Genomic DNA, 19,622 nt, shown 5'->3' with positions numbered 1-19,622 from the left:
CAGGGAGGCTCTTCTGCTTTATCCCCCCGAACATCAGCAGAACATCAGCAGAACCTCAGCAGAACATCAACAGAACTTGTGCAGAACAGCAACAGAACATCAGCAGAACCCAATAAGAACATCAGCAGAACCCCAATAGATCATCAGCAGAACCTCAGCAGAACCCCAGCAGAACATCAACACAACTTGTGCAGAACAGCAACAGAACATCAGCAGAACCCAATAAGAACATCAGCAGAACCCCAATAGATCATCAGCAGAACCTCAGCAGAATTTCTGCAGAACCCCAGCAGAACATCAGCAGAACATCATCAGAACTTCTGCAGAACATCAGCAGAACCCAATCAGAACATCAACAGAACAACAGCAGAACCTCAATAGATCATCAGCAGAACCTTAGCAGAACTTCAGCAGAACCCCAGCAGAACATCAACAAAAGATCAGCAGAACCCAATCAGAACATCAACAGAATAACAACAGGACATCAACAGAACAACAGCAGAACCCCATTAGATCATCAGCAGAACTGCAACAGCACATCAGCAGAACCCAATCAGAACATCAACAGAACATCAGCAGAACAACAGCAGAACATCAAAAGAACATCATCAGAACCCCAATAGATCATCAGCAGAACCTCAGCAGAACTTCTGCAGAGCCCCAGCAGAACATTAACACAACATCATCAGAAACCCAGCAGAACTTCTGCAGGACATCAACAGAACATCAGCAGCACCCAATCACAACATCAGCAGAACATCAGCAGATTTTTAGCAGAACTTCTGCAGAACATCAACAGAACATCATCGGAAACTCAGCAGAACATCAACAAAACATCAGCAGAACCCAATCAGAACATCAACAGAACAGCAGGACATCAACAGAACAACAGCAGAACCCCATTAGATCATCAACAGAACATGAACAGGATATCAGCAGAACCTTATTAGATCATCAGCAGAACATCAACAAAACATCAACAGAACCCCATTAGATCATCAACAGAACACCTGCAGAACTCCATTAGATAATCAGCAGAACATTAACAAAACATCAACAGAACCTTGGCAAAACATCAACAAAACCCAATCAGAACATCAACAGAACCCCATTAGATCATCAGTAGAACATCAACAGAACCATGGAAAAACATCAACAAAACCTAATCAGAACCTCAGCAGAACCCCATTAGATCATCAGCAGGATATTAACAGAACATCAGTAGAACCCCAGAAGAACATCAACAGAACCTCAGCAGAACCCCATTAGATCATCAGCAGGATATCAACAGAACATCAGCAGAACCCCAGAAGAACATCAACAGAACCTCAGCAGAACCCCATTAGAAAATTACCAAAACCCAATCAGAATATCAACAGACCCCCATTAGAACCTCAGCAGAACCCCACCAGGAAGTAAAAAAGAAGTGGTGAACGGACAGCAGCTGTCAAAGAGGTGTGTCCAAAGTGTGGCCCTAGGGCCAAACACCAACATGTCCAAAGAGACGTCAGACCTTTCAGTTCAAGAATGTTTGATACTGCTAGTCTGTCGCCATCTAGTGGATGATATCAGCATTCAGATCAATGACCGTTCAAGTCTCAGCAGAGAGTAAAAACATGTTAACTTTATAAAGGTGTCATAGTGTCACTAAACATGTACAAAAGTATGTGGAAGTGCTCTCTAAACATCACTAAATGACACAAATAGAATATTCCACTTGTCTAATTTCCCTACATTCTAGGTCACCATAGTAACACTTCTGTCCATATTATTAGGGCAGTCATACTGGAAATATCACACATTGTAAAGACATGTTTATCTTTCACATTCCTTATGCATTCTAAAGCGTAAATAAAGAACTAAAGAGTCAGCTAACAATGTAGTCAATGGGGGCTCTCTATTTTTCCCACAAAACTCTCTAAATAACCATCCGAAACCTGCCAACAATACTCTTTATACGTATCACGACCGGAATATTAAAGTCCTACTGAAAGCCACTACTAGCGACCACCAGTCTGATAGTTTATATATCAATGATGAAATATTAACATTGCAACACATGACAATACGGCCGCTTTAGTTTACTAAATTGCAATTTTAAATTTCCCACCAAGTGTGGTGTTGAAAACACGTCTCGGGTTGTAGTGGACATTATTTTCCAGCCCGATCCAAGCTATAAGTCGTCTGTTTTCATGGCATAATTACACAGTATTCTGGACATCTGTGTTGCTGAATGTTTTGCAATTTGTTCAATTAATAATGGAGAAGTCACAGTAGAAAGATGGAGGTGGGAAGCTTTAGCCTTTAGCCACACAAACACACGGTGATTCCTTGTTTAAAATTCCTGAAGGCGAAGCTTTACTATGGATTGAACTCTCACAGGATCATGTTAGACCCGCTCCACATCCATTGCTTTCGGTCCCCTAGAGGGGGGGGGGGTCGCCCAAATCTGAGGTCCTCTCCAAGGTTTCTCATAGTCAGCATTGTCACTGGCGTCCCACTGGATGTGAATTCTCCCTGCCCACTGGGTGTGAGTTTTCCTTGCCCTTTTGTGGGTTCTTCCGAGGATGTTGTAGTCGTAATGATTTGTGCAGTCCTTTGAGACATTTGTGATTTGGGGCTATATAAATAAACATTGATTGATTGGTTGATACTATGGATCAGAGCGGTCAAGCGAACATGGATCCCGACCACATGTCAACCAGCTTGTTTCAGTGAGAAAATTGTGGTAATAAGTTTGCTCTTACCGGCGACATCAGTGGAGTTTCCACAGCGTGACTTGCCTCAGTCACTGGGTCAACACACCCATGGCCACACCCCTCCGACTTTAGGTACTATTTAATCTCACTACAACACTAACACAATGGGCAGGTAAGGGATTTTCCAGAATTATCTTAGTAAATGTGTCAAAAACATCTGCAATCGCCTTTTTTTTCTCTAGTCCTTCACTCTCTATTTCCTCATCCACAAATCTTTCATCCTCGCTCAAATTGATGGGGAAATTGTCGCTTTCTCGGTCCGAATCGCTCTCGCTGCTGGTGGCCATGATTGTAAACAATGTTCAGGTGCGAGGAGCTCCACAACCCGTGATGTCACACGCACATTGTCTGCCACTTCCAGTACAGGCAAAGCTTTTTTATTAGCGACCAAAAGTTGCGAACTTTATCATCGATGTTCTCTACTAAATCCTTTCAGCTAAAATATGGCAATATGGCGAAATGATGAAGTATGACACATAGAATGGAGCTGCTATCCACGTTTAAATAAGAACATCTCATTTCAGTCGGCCTTTAACCAAACATTAGCCATGTCGTTGTTACGGGGCGGTTTAGCTCAGTTGGTAGAGCGGCCATTCCAGCAACTTGAGGGTTGCAGGTTCAATTCCCGCTTCCACCATCCTAGTCACTGCCGTTGTGTCCTTGGGCAAGACACTTGACCCACCTGCTCCCAGTGCCACCCACACTGCTTTAAATGGAACTTAGATATTGGCTTTCACTATGTAAAGCGCTTTGAGTCACTAGAGAAAAGCGCTATATAAATATAATTCACAATTCACAAGCGCTAACAAAAACTATGTCTTCGTGGTGCTCAGACACAAATAACTAAGTAGTCCTCTGCTGCTTTACTGTCGCGTCAAAGTTATTCTAGATGATCATTTCTGCCTCTCATCTGATATTCAATCAATGTTTATTTATATAGCCCGAAATCACAAGTGTCTCAAAGGGCTGCACAAGCCACAACGACATATTCAGTACAGAGCCCACATAAGGGCAAGGAAAAACTCACACCCAGTGAGACGTCGGTGGCAGTGACAAGGATGACTATGAGAAACCTTGGAGAGGACCGCATATGTGGGCATTGAAGAGTAAGTGACCGTTTTATTATGTTTGTATATCTTGTTTAGCACTTAGCAACACTGCTACGTGAAGCTTAGTGTTCCACTAAAGCTGCATCTGTTTGGCACACAGCTTCTAAAACTCATCCTCCTTATGTTCATGCTCAAAAACAGGTGCTGGATCACCAGTTGTCCTGAAGTAGTCTTTGGTGTCTCTCATCCAGTCCGCCCATGATTAGTAGTCTTGTCGTTGTTGGTGGGGAAGGGATCTGTGGTTCCTCCTCTACGATTTTGATCATATCTTTTTATTCAAAAACATTTTGAGTCTTTTATTGTCTTTTAAATCAGATATGTACCATTATAGCTTCAACCATGACATCATCACACTGTGTGTGTGTGTGTGTGTGTGTGTGTGTGTGTGTGTGTGTTTGTCCTTCACATGCCTTCCTGTGTGTGCTGATGTGCACAGATAACAGATGTACACACACACACACACACACACACACACAACACATATACACACACACACTTCGGCAAATGTAATAAATCCAACTAAGTCAGTTTTTTTCTTGTTTTGCTCATCAGGTGGAATCAATATTTTCTTCTCAGGGTGGAAGAAGACCACACACACACACACACACACACACACACACACACACACACACACACACACGTCTATTCCCCATTAATCCCAGCCCATCCATTAACTCCGCCCCCACCTCTAACCCTTCAAAAGTGTCTGATTTTCTCTCCAATCGCAAAGACGACATCATCATCTTTTACGGCACGTCAGCTCTTTCCAAACTAAGCCCCTCCCATCACGTGACATTGGAGAGAAACCATCTCTGGCAGCATCATGGTCAGGGGGAGGTGTGTTTGGTTGACCTGGGTGAGGGGGTGGGGGGGTGTCATTTCCCTCCATGGAGTAAAAAGAGAAGATCCAACAAGTTTCCCTTGGCCGTGTTTTTATCCATCCTCCTCTCCGGTCTAAACGGTCTCTTGCTGGACCAGACTGGACCAGAACCTGTGTGTGCTCAACACTAGTTAACTTTCAGTTTCGATACTTGCCGAGGTGCACTTTAGACAGCTTGACCTCTTCTCTGACTAACTTCTCACCTTTCTCTACTAATCACCTGGCATGGTTCAGCTTTAGAACTGAAGAGGACCCCCCCCACCCCCCCATAAAAGGGGGGCTCCCAACATGGCGGTCCAGGGGGGGAAGGGGGGAGGGGGGCAATGTAATAAACAAAAGGTGTGGCTTCTGTTGGTCTCCATAAATCTACAAGTGTCCTCATGTGACCCGCTAGTGAAGGCTCCATCAGAACCAAAAGGGAGACATGTGATTGGCCGATGGAGCCCCCCCCCCCCTGCCCCCCCCCCCTTTCCTCCCCCGGTCCCCCCAGCAATGTGACACATTAGTGATGACACGCACACCCGTATCATCTCACTCCACCTTGCATACCCTTCACACATCAGGCCCTCCAGGACACGCTTGTGTGTGTGTGTGTGTGTGTGTGTGTGTGTGTGTGTGTGTGTGTGTGTGTGTGTGTGTGTGTGTGTGTGTGTGTGTGTGTGTGACATGGAGCTGCTGGTGTTCAAGTCCTCCGCTGGCAGCAGCGAAACTTGCCTAATGGTCTCCGATGATGTCATCATTGAACCCTGAGCTTTCAGTGACCCCAGAAGCCCCTCCCCCACAAAGGTATTCTGGATGCGGTGGTCTCTGATGATGTCATCATTGACCCCTGAGCTTTCAGTGACCCCAGAAGCCCCTCCCCCACAGGTGTGCGTGAGGCCCCCCTGCAGAGGAGGACTAATGTGTGTGAACATTTCTTCACACTCACTGGGATGGAGATGATTTTTTCATCTCAGCCATGGATTATTCAAGAAGGATTAAAAAATGATTGTAAATGTATGTGGGAATTATTTAAGAAGTAGTCAAAAACTATTCCAAACTTCTCTAAGAATTATTTTTTAATTACTTAAGAGTTGTTCAAACATTATTTAAGAATGATCAAGGACCGAATGTCCCTTTGGGACAGAGGACTCTATTGAATTTCTAGCGTTTTATTCTTTCTTTACTATTATTCCGCAGCTTTGAGCTGTAATTTGATTCCCTTAACATGCTTGAAAACACACATCAGGATTGGCAAACATTGTGATTTAATCAAAAGAACCTAACCCCAAAACTAAAAATTGCTCCTAGGAAGAAAACACAGACAAAACTGCCTGTAACTTCCAGTAGGAATGTCGTAGCGACATGAAATAAAAACCTCCATGTAGGTCTCACTTAGACCTACATTTCATACACTGACATCCTTCAGCAAAAATCAACAAGAAGTTTGCAATTCCCCCTTCAAAACAAAAGTTTTGTAAAAACACTCACATTTGCCTCTTTGAGCTGTAATTTGACCCCCTTAACATGCTTCAAAGCTCACCAAACTAAACACACACATCAAGACTGGCGGAAATTGCGATTTAATCAAAAAACCGTACCCCAAAACTAAAATTTGCGCTCTAGTACCCTCTAGGAATAAAACACAGACAAAACTGCTCCTAGGAAGAAAACACAGACAAAACTGCCTGTAACTTCCAGTAGGAATGTCGTAGAGACATGAAACAAAAACCTCTAAGTAGGTCTCACTTAGACCTACATTTCATATACGACAACGCCCAGCAAAAATCCACAGGAGGTTTGGAATTCCCCATTCAAAACAAAAGTTTTGTAAAAACTGGTCACCTTTTTTCAAACATTATCTCCTCTGAGCGCGCTTGTCGTGTCGGCTTCAAACTACCACAGGAGACAGATTGAACCCTTCTGATTAAAAGTTGATGAAAGAGTTTTAATTAATGCAAAGGTTTTGATTTTATCAGCCTTCATATAACCGCTGGACTGAAAACCATTTCAAAGATGGCCGCCGTGCGCAGACACAGTGAGGGAGACGGGGTTTTTTTTTGTTTTTTTCCGTACCGTCTGCTGCTGGTGCCGACATTCGTGAGGGAGGGGCTGTGATCGTCTATACCAAGATGGCTGCCAGCTGCCGTAGCTAAGCCGGTATGTTTTAAAGTTGTCGTTTGCCTGAATATCGTAAAAACAACCGTCCAACATTTTACAACTAATTGTAAACTTATAGGTGTCGACCATCAGGGCCGAGTTGCGACGAGAGAGTGTGTCCATGTTAAGATACTAGGCCGAGTTGGTAAGTCTTTCTTTTTGCTAATAGTAGCTACTAGCCGTACCCATGTATTTTCAATTATTTATTTGTTATTATTATCAAATTATTCAAACATCAAAAAACAAAAAACAAAACAATGACCACTCCACTTCAACTTAAAGACAGCATTATTTCCGATCCTTGTTTTTCACTACTAGCGTTGTTCTCCGTTTGACTCGTTCCACTTCATCTAACCTTTTCTATCATTCCACTGCTAAATGATGCAACAATTTATGATATTGTCCTTGATCAATATCTGTATGGGCTAATACTCAAGACTCCAATATCTGTATCAGCTAATACTTTAAACCCTAATATCTGTATCAGCTAATACTTTAAACTCTAATGTCTGTATCGGCTAGTACTTTAAACTCCAATATCTGTATCAGCTAATACTTTAAACTCTAATGTCTGTATCGGCTAGTACTTTAAACTCCAATATCTGTATCAGCTAATACTTTAAACTCTAATATCTGTATCGGCTAGTACTTTAAACTCCAATATCTGTATCGGCTAGTACTTTAAACTCCAATATCTGTATCAGCTAATACTTTAAACTCTAATATCTGTATCGGCTAGTACTTTAAACTCCAATATCTGGATCGGCTAGTACTTTAAACTCCAATATCTGTATCGGCTAGTACTTTAAACTCCAATATCTGTATCAGCTAATACTTTAAACTGTAATATCTGTATCGGCTAGTACTTTAAACTCCAATATCTGTAACGGCTAGTACTTTGAACTCCAATATCTGTATCGGCTAGTACTTTGAACTCCAATATCTGTATCGGCTAGTACTTTAAACTCCAATATCTGTATCGGCTAGTACTTTAAACTCCGATATCTGTATCGGTGAGTACTTTAAACTCCAATATCTGGATCGGCTAGTACTTTAAACTCCAATATCTGTATCGGCGAGTACTTTAAACTCCAATATCTGTATCGGCGAGTACTTTAAACTCCAATATCTGTATCGGCTAGTACTTTAAACTCCAATATCTGTATCAGCTAATACTTTAAACTCTAATGTCTGTATCGGCTAGTACTTTAAACTCCAATATCTGTATCAGCTAATACTTTAAACTCTAATATCTGTATCGGCTAGTACTTTAAACTCCAATATCTGTATCGGCTAGTACTTTAAACTCCAATATCTGTATCAGCTAATACTTTAAACTCTAATATCTGTATCGGCTAGTACTTTAAACTCCAATATCTGGATCGGCTAGTACTTTAAACTCCAATATCTGTATCGGCTAGTACTTTAAACTCCAATATCTGTATCAGCTAATACTTTAAACTGTAATATCTGTATCGGCTAGTACTTTAAACTCCAATATCTGTATCAGCTAATACTTTAAACTCTAATATCTGTATCGGCTAGTACTTTAAACTCCAATATCTGTAACGGCTAGTACTTTGAACTCCAATATCTGTATCGGCTAGTACTTTGAACTCCAATATCTGTATCGGCTAGTACTTTAAACTCCAATATCTGTATCGGCTAGTACTTTAAACTCCGATATCTGTATCGGTGAGTACTTTAAACTCCAATATCTGGATCGGCTAGTACTTTAAACTCCAATATCTGTATCGGCGAGTACTTTAAACTCCAATATCTGTATCGGCGAGTACTTTAAACTCCAATATCTGTATCGGCGAGTACTTTAAACTCCAATATCTGTATTGTATCAGAAATGAAAACATTGGATGGAGATATATTTGGAATAAAACCATTGATTTGTGCACCAATTGTTATCTAAATTGATAGAATGGCCTTCAATCATTCTTACATATTTTGACTAAATTATTTTAATAATTATTTACTATTTTTAAAACAACTCATGAATTATTGCACCTGGGGATAGGCCCCTCCCACTTCCAAAGACATGCACCTGGGGATAGGCCCCTCCCACCTCCAAAGACATGCACCTGGGGATAGGCCCCTCCCACCTCCAAAGACATGCACCTGGGGATAGGCCCCTCCCACTTCCAAAGACATGCACCTGGGGATAGGTTGATTGGCAACACTAAATGGTCCCTAGTGTGTGAATGTTGTCTGTCTATCTGTGTTGAGGTGGTGACTTGTCCAGGGTGTACGCCGCCTTCCGCCCGATTGTAGCTGAGATAGGCGCCAGCACCCCCGCGACCCCAAAAAGGGAATAAGCGGTAGGAAATGGATGGATGGAAATATTGTAAGATCATTCTTGAATAGTTCTTGAATAAGTTTTGGATGATTATTGGATCATTTTTGAATATGTCTTGAATCATTTAAGAATAAATATTCAATAGTTTCTTGTATCAGATCAGTATTATTATTAAATCATTTTAATATATATCCTTAAAAACAGAATAATTATTGAATATTTCTTATACAATTCTTAGATAATTATTGAATATTTGTTGAACAATCCTTGAATTTTTTTTAAATAATTCCTGAATAATTATTTAATACCTTTTAATTGTTTTTAATACATCTTAAACAATTGGTAAATAATTATTTATCAATTCAAAAATTGTTTTTGAATAATTCTTAAACAATTTTTGAATAATTCTTAAAAATGTCTCAAATAATCTTTGAATAACCTCAACAATTCTTAAATATTTTTTAAAATAATTCCTGAATCATTATTTAAAACCTTTTAATTTTTTTAATGCATTTGAAAAAAATGTTAGAAAATTCTTGAAGAATTCTTGAATAATTTTTGAAGAATGTCGAACAATTTGTTGAAATTGCCCGATGCTGAGCACCTGGCTTAAAGCCCGGGCTGACACGTTGTCATGGCAACCCATCCATGTGTGTGTGTGTGTGTGTGTGTGTGTGTGGCAACAAGCCATTAGCCTCAGTGTAATGGTCATCAAGGCTCAAACTGACACACACACACACACACACACACACACACACACACACACACACGTACACACACACACACACACACAGACTATCTCAGAGGTGAGAATTCCATCGGTGTCCCGCAGGTGATTCTTTTCTCTTGTGGTGATGCAGGCGAGCAAGTGTTCATCTTCATCAATGAAAACATCTCTCTCTCACACACACACACACACACACACACGCACACACACACACACACACACAGGCACGCACACAGGCACGCACACACACACACACAGATGTCATACAGGTGGATGAAAAAGAAGAGTATCATCATCATCATCATCAAACTGGCCATCGTGGCGTCCGTCTTAATGTTGACGACAGGAAGTCATCAGGGTTTCATTACATCATCTTTACTTCCTGTCAGAGCAGTGAGAACGTGCACGTGCACATGCACTGTCCTCAGGTGGGCGCACCTGCAAACGTGCACGAGTACCTACTGGTGCAGAACATACATATATACATATATATATATATATATATATATATATATATATATATATATATATATATATATATATATATATATATATATATACATATATACATATATATACATATATATATATATATATATATATATATATATATATATATGTATATATATGTATATATGTACTATCTAATCTAATCAAATCTATCTAATGTGAAGTTTTGTTCATGTGATGTTTTGTATATGTCATGTTTATGTTTATGTTAAAGTTAAAGGCCTACTGAAATGAGATGTTCTTATTTAAACGGGGATAGCAGCTCCATTCTATGTGTCATACTTCATCATTTCACCATATTGCCATATTTTTGCTGACAGGATTTAGTAGAGAACATCCAGGATAAAGTTAGCAACTTTTGGTGCTAAAAGAAAAGCCCTGCCTCTACCGGAAGTCGCAGACGATGACATCACAAGTGTGAGGGCTCCTCACATATTCACATTGTTTATAATGGGAGCCTCCAACAAAAAGTGCTATTCGGACCGAGAAAACGACAATTTCCCCATTAATTTGAGCGAGGATGAAAGATTCGTGTTTGAGGATGTTGATAGTGACGGACTAGAAAAAAAAAACGGAAAAAAAAAACCGCGATTGCATTGGGACGGATTCCGATGTTTTTAGACACATTTACTAGGACAATTGTGGGAAATCCCTTATCTTTCTATTGTGTTGCTAGTGTTTTAGTGAGTTAAATAGTACCTGATAGTCGGAGGGGTGTGTCCACGGGTGTGTTGACACCAATGTCTCAGGGGAGTCGACGGCAGCTTCATGGACGACACAAGCTCAGCTTTTCTCCAGTAAGAAGCGACTTTTTAACCACAATTTTCTCACCGAAACCTGCTGGTTGACATTCCGTCGTGATTCATGTCTGCTTGACCGCTCTGATCCATAGTAAAGTTTCACCTCCGGGAATTTTAAACAAGGAATCACCGTGTGTTTGTGTGGCTAAAGGCTAAAGCTTCCCAACTCCATCTTTCTACTGTGACTTCTCCAATATTAATTGAACAAATTGCAAAAGATTCAGCAACACAGATGTCCAAAATACTGTGTAATTATGCCGTTAAAGCAGACCACTTTTAGCTGTGTGTGTGTGCGTAGTGCTCATACTTCCTAAGAACGCGTGACGTCTTGCGTACACGTCATCATTACACGACGTTTTCAAGACGAAACTCCCGGGAAATTTAAAATTGTAATTTAGTAAAGTAAAGCGGCCGTATTGGCATGTGTTGCAATGTTAATATTTCATCATTGATATATAAACTATCAGACGCTAGTAGTGGCTTTCAGTAGGTCTTTAAAGTAGCAATGGTTGTCACACACACACACACACACACACACACACACACCAGGTGTGGTGAAATGTGTCCTCTGCATTCGACCCATCCCTTGATTACTCCCTGAGAAGTGAGGGGAGCAGTGAGCAGCAGCGGTGCCGCGCCCGGGAATCATTTATGGTGATTTTCATCATTAAACATGTCATGTCTATTTTATGTTTATCTTATGTTATATTTGTCATGCTTGTTATGTTTATGTCATGTTTATGTTTGTGTCATGTTTATATTATGTTATGTTTCTAGCATGTTTATGTTATGTTTGTCAACTTTGTTTCATGTTTATGTTTATGTCATGTTTGTTATTGTTATGTATTTTCCAGTAAATAAAAAGTACTTCCCCATTCGTCACTCCTTGCAGGACACACCCCTCCCCCCAACTCCCCCTTTCCCTCATCAGCACCTAAAGGCTGTCATGGTGGACAGGCTTTGTGTGTGTGTGAGTGCGTGTGCGTGTGTGTGCGTGTGTGTGTGTGTGTGCGTGCGTGTGTGTGCGTGTGTGTGTGTGCTGAATTGTGAAAGCTTTCTTGGCAAGAGCAGCGGCCATAAAGACAAGAATGAGAGAGTGAGGTGATGAAAGTCTTCTAAAGGCCAGGCAAGCACTGCTTCATTCTTCAATATGCTAATGAGCTGTGGTCAGGTGATCACAGGCTGACATGCAGGAGGAGGGCGGGGCTTTGCTTGGGTCCAGACTGCAAGTCCACCTTCAGCAGTGTCATGGCTGCTCAGTGCGGCAGGAAGTAGACCAATCACACGCCATGCAAACAGGAAGTAGACCAATCACACGCCATGCAAACAGGAAGTAGACCAATCACACGCCATGCAAACAGGAAGTAGACCAATCACACGCCATGCAAACAGGAAGTAGACCAATCACACGCCATGCAAACAGGAAGTAGAATTGACCATTGTGTTACTTTGCAGAAGTATTTGTACTGTTGCCATGTAAAAACTACACCACAGAGGAAAGTACACACTAATACTACACGGTACTACACACACTAATACTACACAGTACTACACACACTAATACTACACGGTACTACACACACTAAAACTACATAGTACTACACACACTAATACTACACACTACTACACACACTAATACTACATAGTACTACACACACTAATACTACACAGTACTACACACACTAATACTACATAGTACTACACACACTAATACTACACAGTACTACACACTCTAATACTACATAGTACTACACACTCTAATACTACATAGTACTACACACTCTAATACTACACAGTACTACACACACTAATACTACACAGTACTACACACACTAATACTACAGAGTACTACACACTCTAATACTACACAGTACTACACACACTAATACTACACAGTACTACACACTCTAATACTACATAGTACTACACACTCTAATACTACACAGTACTACACACACTAAAACTACATAGTACTACACACACTAATACTACATAGTACTACACACACTCTAATACTACATAGTACTACACACTCTAACACTACACAGTACTACACACACTAATACTACACAGTACTACACACACTCTAATACTACATAGTACTACACACACTAACACTACATAGTATTACACACACTAATACTACATAGTACTACACACTCTAATACTACACACACTAATATTACACAGTACTACACACACTAATACTACACAGTACTACACACACTCTAATACTACATAGTACTACACACACTAACACTACATAGTATTACACACACTAATACTACATAGTACTACACACACTAAAACTACATAGTACTACACACACTAATACTACATAGTACTAATATTATGATATAGTACTACACACACACAAATACTACATAGTACTACACACACTAAAACTAGTACTACACACACTAATACTACATAGTACTACACACACTAATACTTCATAATATTACACACACTCTAATACTACATAGTACTACACACAAATAATACATAGTAGTACACACACTAATACTACATAGTACTACACATACTAATAATACATAGAGCTACACATTGTAATACTACATAGTACTACACACACTAATACTAGATAGGACTACACACACTAACACTACACAATACTGCACACACTAGTAATACATAGTACTAAAACGACTAACACTACATAGTACTTTGCTCTAGTCACATGACTACCAAGACCATGTTTGACAAACACTTGAACTATACCCATAACCAAATGGTCAGTTGACCAAGTGAGGACTCGCTCAAGTAACATGACTATCTGGAACATGCTTCAAAAAAGACTCACACTATAACCATAACCAAATGAGCAAGTGATTGATGGACAAGTGACATAGCGTTGACTCGTTCTAGTCACATGACTATCTGGAACATGTTTGAAAGAGACTTAAAACTATAACCATAACCAAATGAGCAAGTGATTGATGGACAAGTGACCTAGCGTGGACTCGCTCTAGTCACATGTCTAGCTGGAACAAGCGTCATGGCCGAGTATCAAACAATTTTATTGACCAGTTGCAAGTCTTGTTCTGTTGTTGACTTTGGCCCGGACAAAATGAGGAGGACACACGCACAGCCAGCGGCCATGTTTGCAAGCTCCTCCCACACAGGAAGTGCAATGTCACAGATGACAACAACCAGCAAGGTCGCTTGTTAGCCTCCAGCTCGCCAGTCCTCGGAAAACAGCTTCCAAACAAACACACACGCACGCACGCAAACACACACACACACACACACACACACACACACACACACACACACACACACACACACACACACACACACACACACACACACACACACAGCAGAGTTTGCAAATGAAACACCTGGCCTGCTGTCAGCCTCCTCCTGGGTCACACATTTGTTTCCTTAATGGCGCACCTGTAGCGGCAGGTGTGCAGGCTAATGTTCCACGCCGCCGTGACAGCTTTGTCAATGAAGAGGGGCGGAGGACACGGAGGAGGGGGGAGGGGCCAGCCCATGGAGAAAAGCCCTGGCATCGCGCCAGGCTGTAACCATGGCAACATCTCTGAGGGCGGGGCATCTACTAACAATGACGTTTGTGCTAGGGGATATTTGCAGGTAATGATCATTGATCAATACTGCTGTGTGTGCAGCTTTGTCACTTCCTGTGGTGCGTTCAGGGAGCAAAGCATTGTATACATGTGTGTATGTGTAAGTGTGTGTAAGTGTGTGTAAGTGTATACATGTGTGTAAGTGTGTGTAAGTGTATACATGTGTGTATGTGTAAGTGTGTGTAAGTGTAAGTGTGTGTAAGTGTATACATGTGTGTAAGTGTAAGTGTGTGTAAGTGTGTGTGTAAGTGTGTGTGTAAGTGTATACATGTGTGTATGTGTAAGTGTGTGTAAGTGTAAGTGTGTGTAAGTGTATACATGTGTGTAAGTGTAAGTGTGTGTGTAAGTGTGTGTGTAAGTGTATACATGTGTGTAAGTGTAAGTGTGTGTAAGTGTATACATGTGTGTAAGTGTAAGTGTGTGTAAGTGTGTGTGTAAGTGTGTGTGTAAGTGTATACATGTGTGTATGTGTAAGTGTGTGTAAGTGTGTGTAAGTGTGTGTGTAAGTGTATACATGTGTGTATGTGTAAGTGTGTGTAAGTGTGTGTAAGTGTGTGTAAGTGTGTGTGTAAGTGTATACATGTGTGTAAGTGTAAGTGTGTGTAAGTGTATACATGTGTGTATGTGTAAGTGTGTGTAAGTGTATACATGTGTGTAAGTGTAAGTGTGTGTAAGTGTGTGTGTAAGTGTGTGTATAAGTGTATACATGTGTGTAAGTGTAAGTGTGTGTAAGTGTATACATGTGTGTAAGTGTAAGTGTGTGTAAGTGTGTGTGTAAGTGTGTGTATAAGTGTATACATGTGTGTAAGTGTAAGTGTGTGTAAGTGTATACATGTGTGTATGTGTAAGTGTGTGTAAGTGTGTGTAAGTGTGTGTAAGTGTATACATGTGTGTAAGTGTGTGTAAGTGTATACATGTGTGTATGTGTAAGTGTGTGTAAGTGTAAGTGTGTGTAAGTGTATACATGTGTGTAAGTGTAAGTGTGTGTAAGTGTGTGTGTAAGTGTATACATGTGTGTAAGTGTATACATCTGTGTATGTGTAAGTGTGTGTAAGTGTATACATGTGTGTAAGTGTAAGTGTGTTTAAGTGTGTGTAAGTGTGTGTGTAAGTGTATACATGTGTGTAAGTGTGTGTAAGTGTATACATGTGTGTAAGTGTAAATGTGTGTAAGTGTATACATGTGTGTATGTGTAAGTGTGTGTAAGTGTAAGTGTGTGTAAGTGTATACATGTGTGTAAGTGTAAGTGTGTGTAAGTGTATACATGTGTGTAAGTGTATACATGTGTGTAAGTGTGTGTAAGTGTATACATGTGTGTATGTGTAAGTGTGTGTAAGTGTGTGTAAGTGTGTGTAAGTGTATACATGTGTGTAAGTGTGTGTAAGTGTATACATGTGTGTATGTGTAAGTGTGTGTAAGTGTAAGTGTGTGTAAGTGTATACATGTGTGTAAGTGTAAGTGTGTGTAAGTGTGTGTGTAAGTGTATACATGTGTGTAAGTGTATACATGTGTGTATGTGTAAGTGTGTGTAAGTGTATACATGTGTGTAAGTGTAAGTGTGTTTAAGTGTGTGTAAGTGTGTGTGTAAGTGTATACATGTGTGTAAGTGTGTGTAAGTGTATACATGTGTGTAAGTGTAAATGTGTGTAAGTGTATACATGTGTGTATGTGTAAGTGTGTGTAAGTGTAAGTGTGTGTAAGTGTATACATGTGTGTAAGTGTAAGTGTGTGTAAGTGTATACATGTGTGTAAGTGTATACATGTGTGTAAGTGTATACATGTGTGTAAGTGTAAGTGTGTGTAAGTGTATACATGTGTGTAAGTGTATACATGTGTGTAAGTGTATACATGTGTGTAAGTGTAAGTGTGTGTAAGTGTATACATGTGTGTAAGTGTATACATGTGTGTAAGTGTATACATGTGTGTAAGTGTAAGTGTGTGTAAGTGTATACATGTGTGTAAGTGTAAGTGTGTGTAAGTGTATACATGTGTGTAAGTGTATACATGTGTGTAAGTGTGTGTAAGTGTATACATGTGTGTAAGTGTAAGTGTGTGTAAGTGTGTGTAAGTGTATACATGTGTGTAAGTGTATACATGTGTGTAAGTGTGTGTAAGTGTAAGTGTGTGTAAGTGTAAGTGTGTGTAAGTGTATGCATGTGTGTAAGTGTAAGTGTGTGTAAGTGTATAAATGTGTGTCCTCTTTTGCGGCGATGTCCGGGCCTTTTTTTTGAAATGCGTCAAATGTCTGGCATTTTGAATTAGGGTTGTGTGTATTTGTTGGCTGAGTTCTTAATGTTTACTTTCAGAGTGTGCACATTCCAACATGGCGACACACTACACACCTTTAGCGGGCTACCATGCATGCTCGTCACTCCTGTTGCATGCTGGGTAGTGCAGTCCTTTTATTCCCTGGCTCATAACATCACACTATGGTAGCGAGGGGCTACGGGCTGTTAGCCAATGGCCTTGGTTGGGGGGCGGGACTTCCAGGGAAGTTAGGGAAGTGACGCCATTGACAGGAAGTGTTGGTTGGAGTTTTGCCGGGAAAAGGAAATAGACTTCTTGGTAAACACTAAGGTGAGTGTAAGACTCCAGAGATTTAAGTGTTAATATAAAATGTAAGTATGTCCTGGCACACCATTATCAGCATTTTATGACCCAAGCAAAACACTTTTTACACTTTTATACTGAAATAAATACACCTACAACTTATTAAATAAAACATAGGAAAAACTACCAGCTATATTTACATATATATGCACATTTGTTTTATTTTTTATTATTTTTTAAAATTAATTAACAGTCATGACAACCTTTTTCCAAAACACGACATAGAATGTGAGATACAAGACAATGAATACATTTATCATTTGTTTTCAAAACGCTTACAAAAAAGTGGGACCCCAAAAATGTACTGCAGGACCCCATTTTTATGACTTGTAAGCAAGAAAAAATGCTTTATTTAAATAAATATATTATTTATAAAGCAAGTTGGAGTATCATTGGCATATTTCCATCTTGGCACGCATATAAGTGTCCTCTTTTGGGATTTCAGAATATGGTCCGCCTAGTGTAAGTGTGTACGAGTCAAATGTGCACCCCTACACAACACACAACACACACTACACAACACACACCATTGTGATCCTGCAAAGTGTCCCGTTACCATGGCGACACAGTTGTCCTTCAGCAATACCGCCACCAGCTTCTGGCCCCGCCCACTAATAATGGAACCCTGTTCTGGTAGTAATGATGTCATTGTGACGGAATATTGCATACACACACACACACACACACACATATACACACATATGCATATGCACACACACACACGCAGACACACACACACAAGGACACACACATACACAAACATACACACACACGCAGACACACACACACACAGACACACAAGGACACACACATACACAGACACACACACACACACAGACACACACACACACAGACACACACATACACAGACACACACGGACACATACAGACACACAAGGACACACACACTCACTTACACACACACATATACACACACATACATATGCACACACACACAAACACACGCAGACACACACACATATGCACACACACACACACACGCAGACACATACAGACACACAAGGACACACACACACTTACACACACACACACACATATGCACACACACACACACGCAGACACACACACAACACACACACATTTGCACACACACACGCACACACACAGACACACACACACACACACATACACAGACACACGCAGACACATACAGACACACAAGGACACACACATACACAGACATACACGGACACACACAGACACACACACACACACACACACATAGACACACGCAGACACACACACAGACACACACACACATAGACACACACACACAGACACACACACACATAGACACACACACACACATAGACAGACACACGCAGACACATACAGACACACAAGGACACACACACACACACACACATAGACACACACACACACAGACACACACACAGACACACACACACACACAGACACACACACATAGACACACACACACAGACACACACATAGACACACACACACACACACACGCAGACACACACACACACACACACACACACACACACACACATACACACATATGCATATGCACACACACACACACGCAGACACACGCAGACACACACACACAAGGACACACACATACACAAACATACACACACACGCAGACACACACACACAGACACACAAGGACACACACATACACAGACACACACACACACACAGACACACACACACACAGACACACACATACACAGACACACACGGACACATACAGACACACAAGGACACACACACACACTTACACACACACATATACACACACATACATATGCACACACACACACACACACGCAGACACACACACATATGCACACACACACACACACGCAGACACATACAGACACACAAGGACACACACACACTTACACACACACACACACATATGCACACACACACACACGCAGACACACACACAACACACACACATTTGCACACACACACGCACACACACAGACACACACACACACACACATACACAGACACACGCAGACACATACAGACACACAAGGACACACACATACACAGACATACACGGACACACACAGACACACACACACACACACACACATAGACACACACACGCAGACACACACACATAGACACACGCAGACACACACACAGACACACACACACACATAG

The 19,622-nt window shown here is 40.9% G+C and overlaps 1 protein-coding gene across 5 annotated transcripts in view; it reads right to left on the bottom strand.

Annotated features, from left to right (window-relative positions):
- Positions 1-19,622, bottom strand: part of LOC133535933 (glutamate receptor ionotropic, delta-1-like) — a 198,467-nt gene that overhangs the window by 77,063 nt on the left and 101,782 nt on the right. The gene's annotated exons all lie outside the window — the stretch shown is intronic.

This window comes from Nerophis ophidion, linkage group LG17 (genome assembly GCF_033978795.1).
Source record: "Nerophis ophidion isolate RoL-2023_Sa linkage group LG17, RoL_Noph_v1.0, whole genome shotgun sequence".
Lineage (NCBI taxonomy): Eukaryota > Metazoa > Chordata > Actinopteri > Syngnathiformes > Syngnathidae > Nerophis > Nerophis ophidion.
The sequence above is the reverse complement of the archived record's forward strand: the minus strand, read 5'-3'. Positions and strand labels throughout refer to the sequence as shown.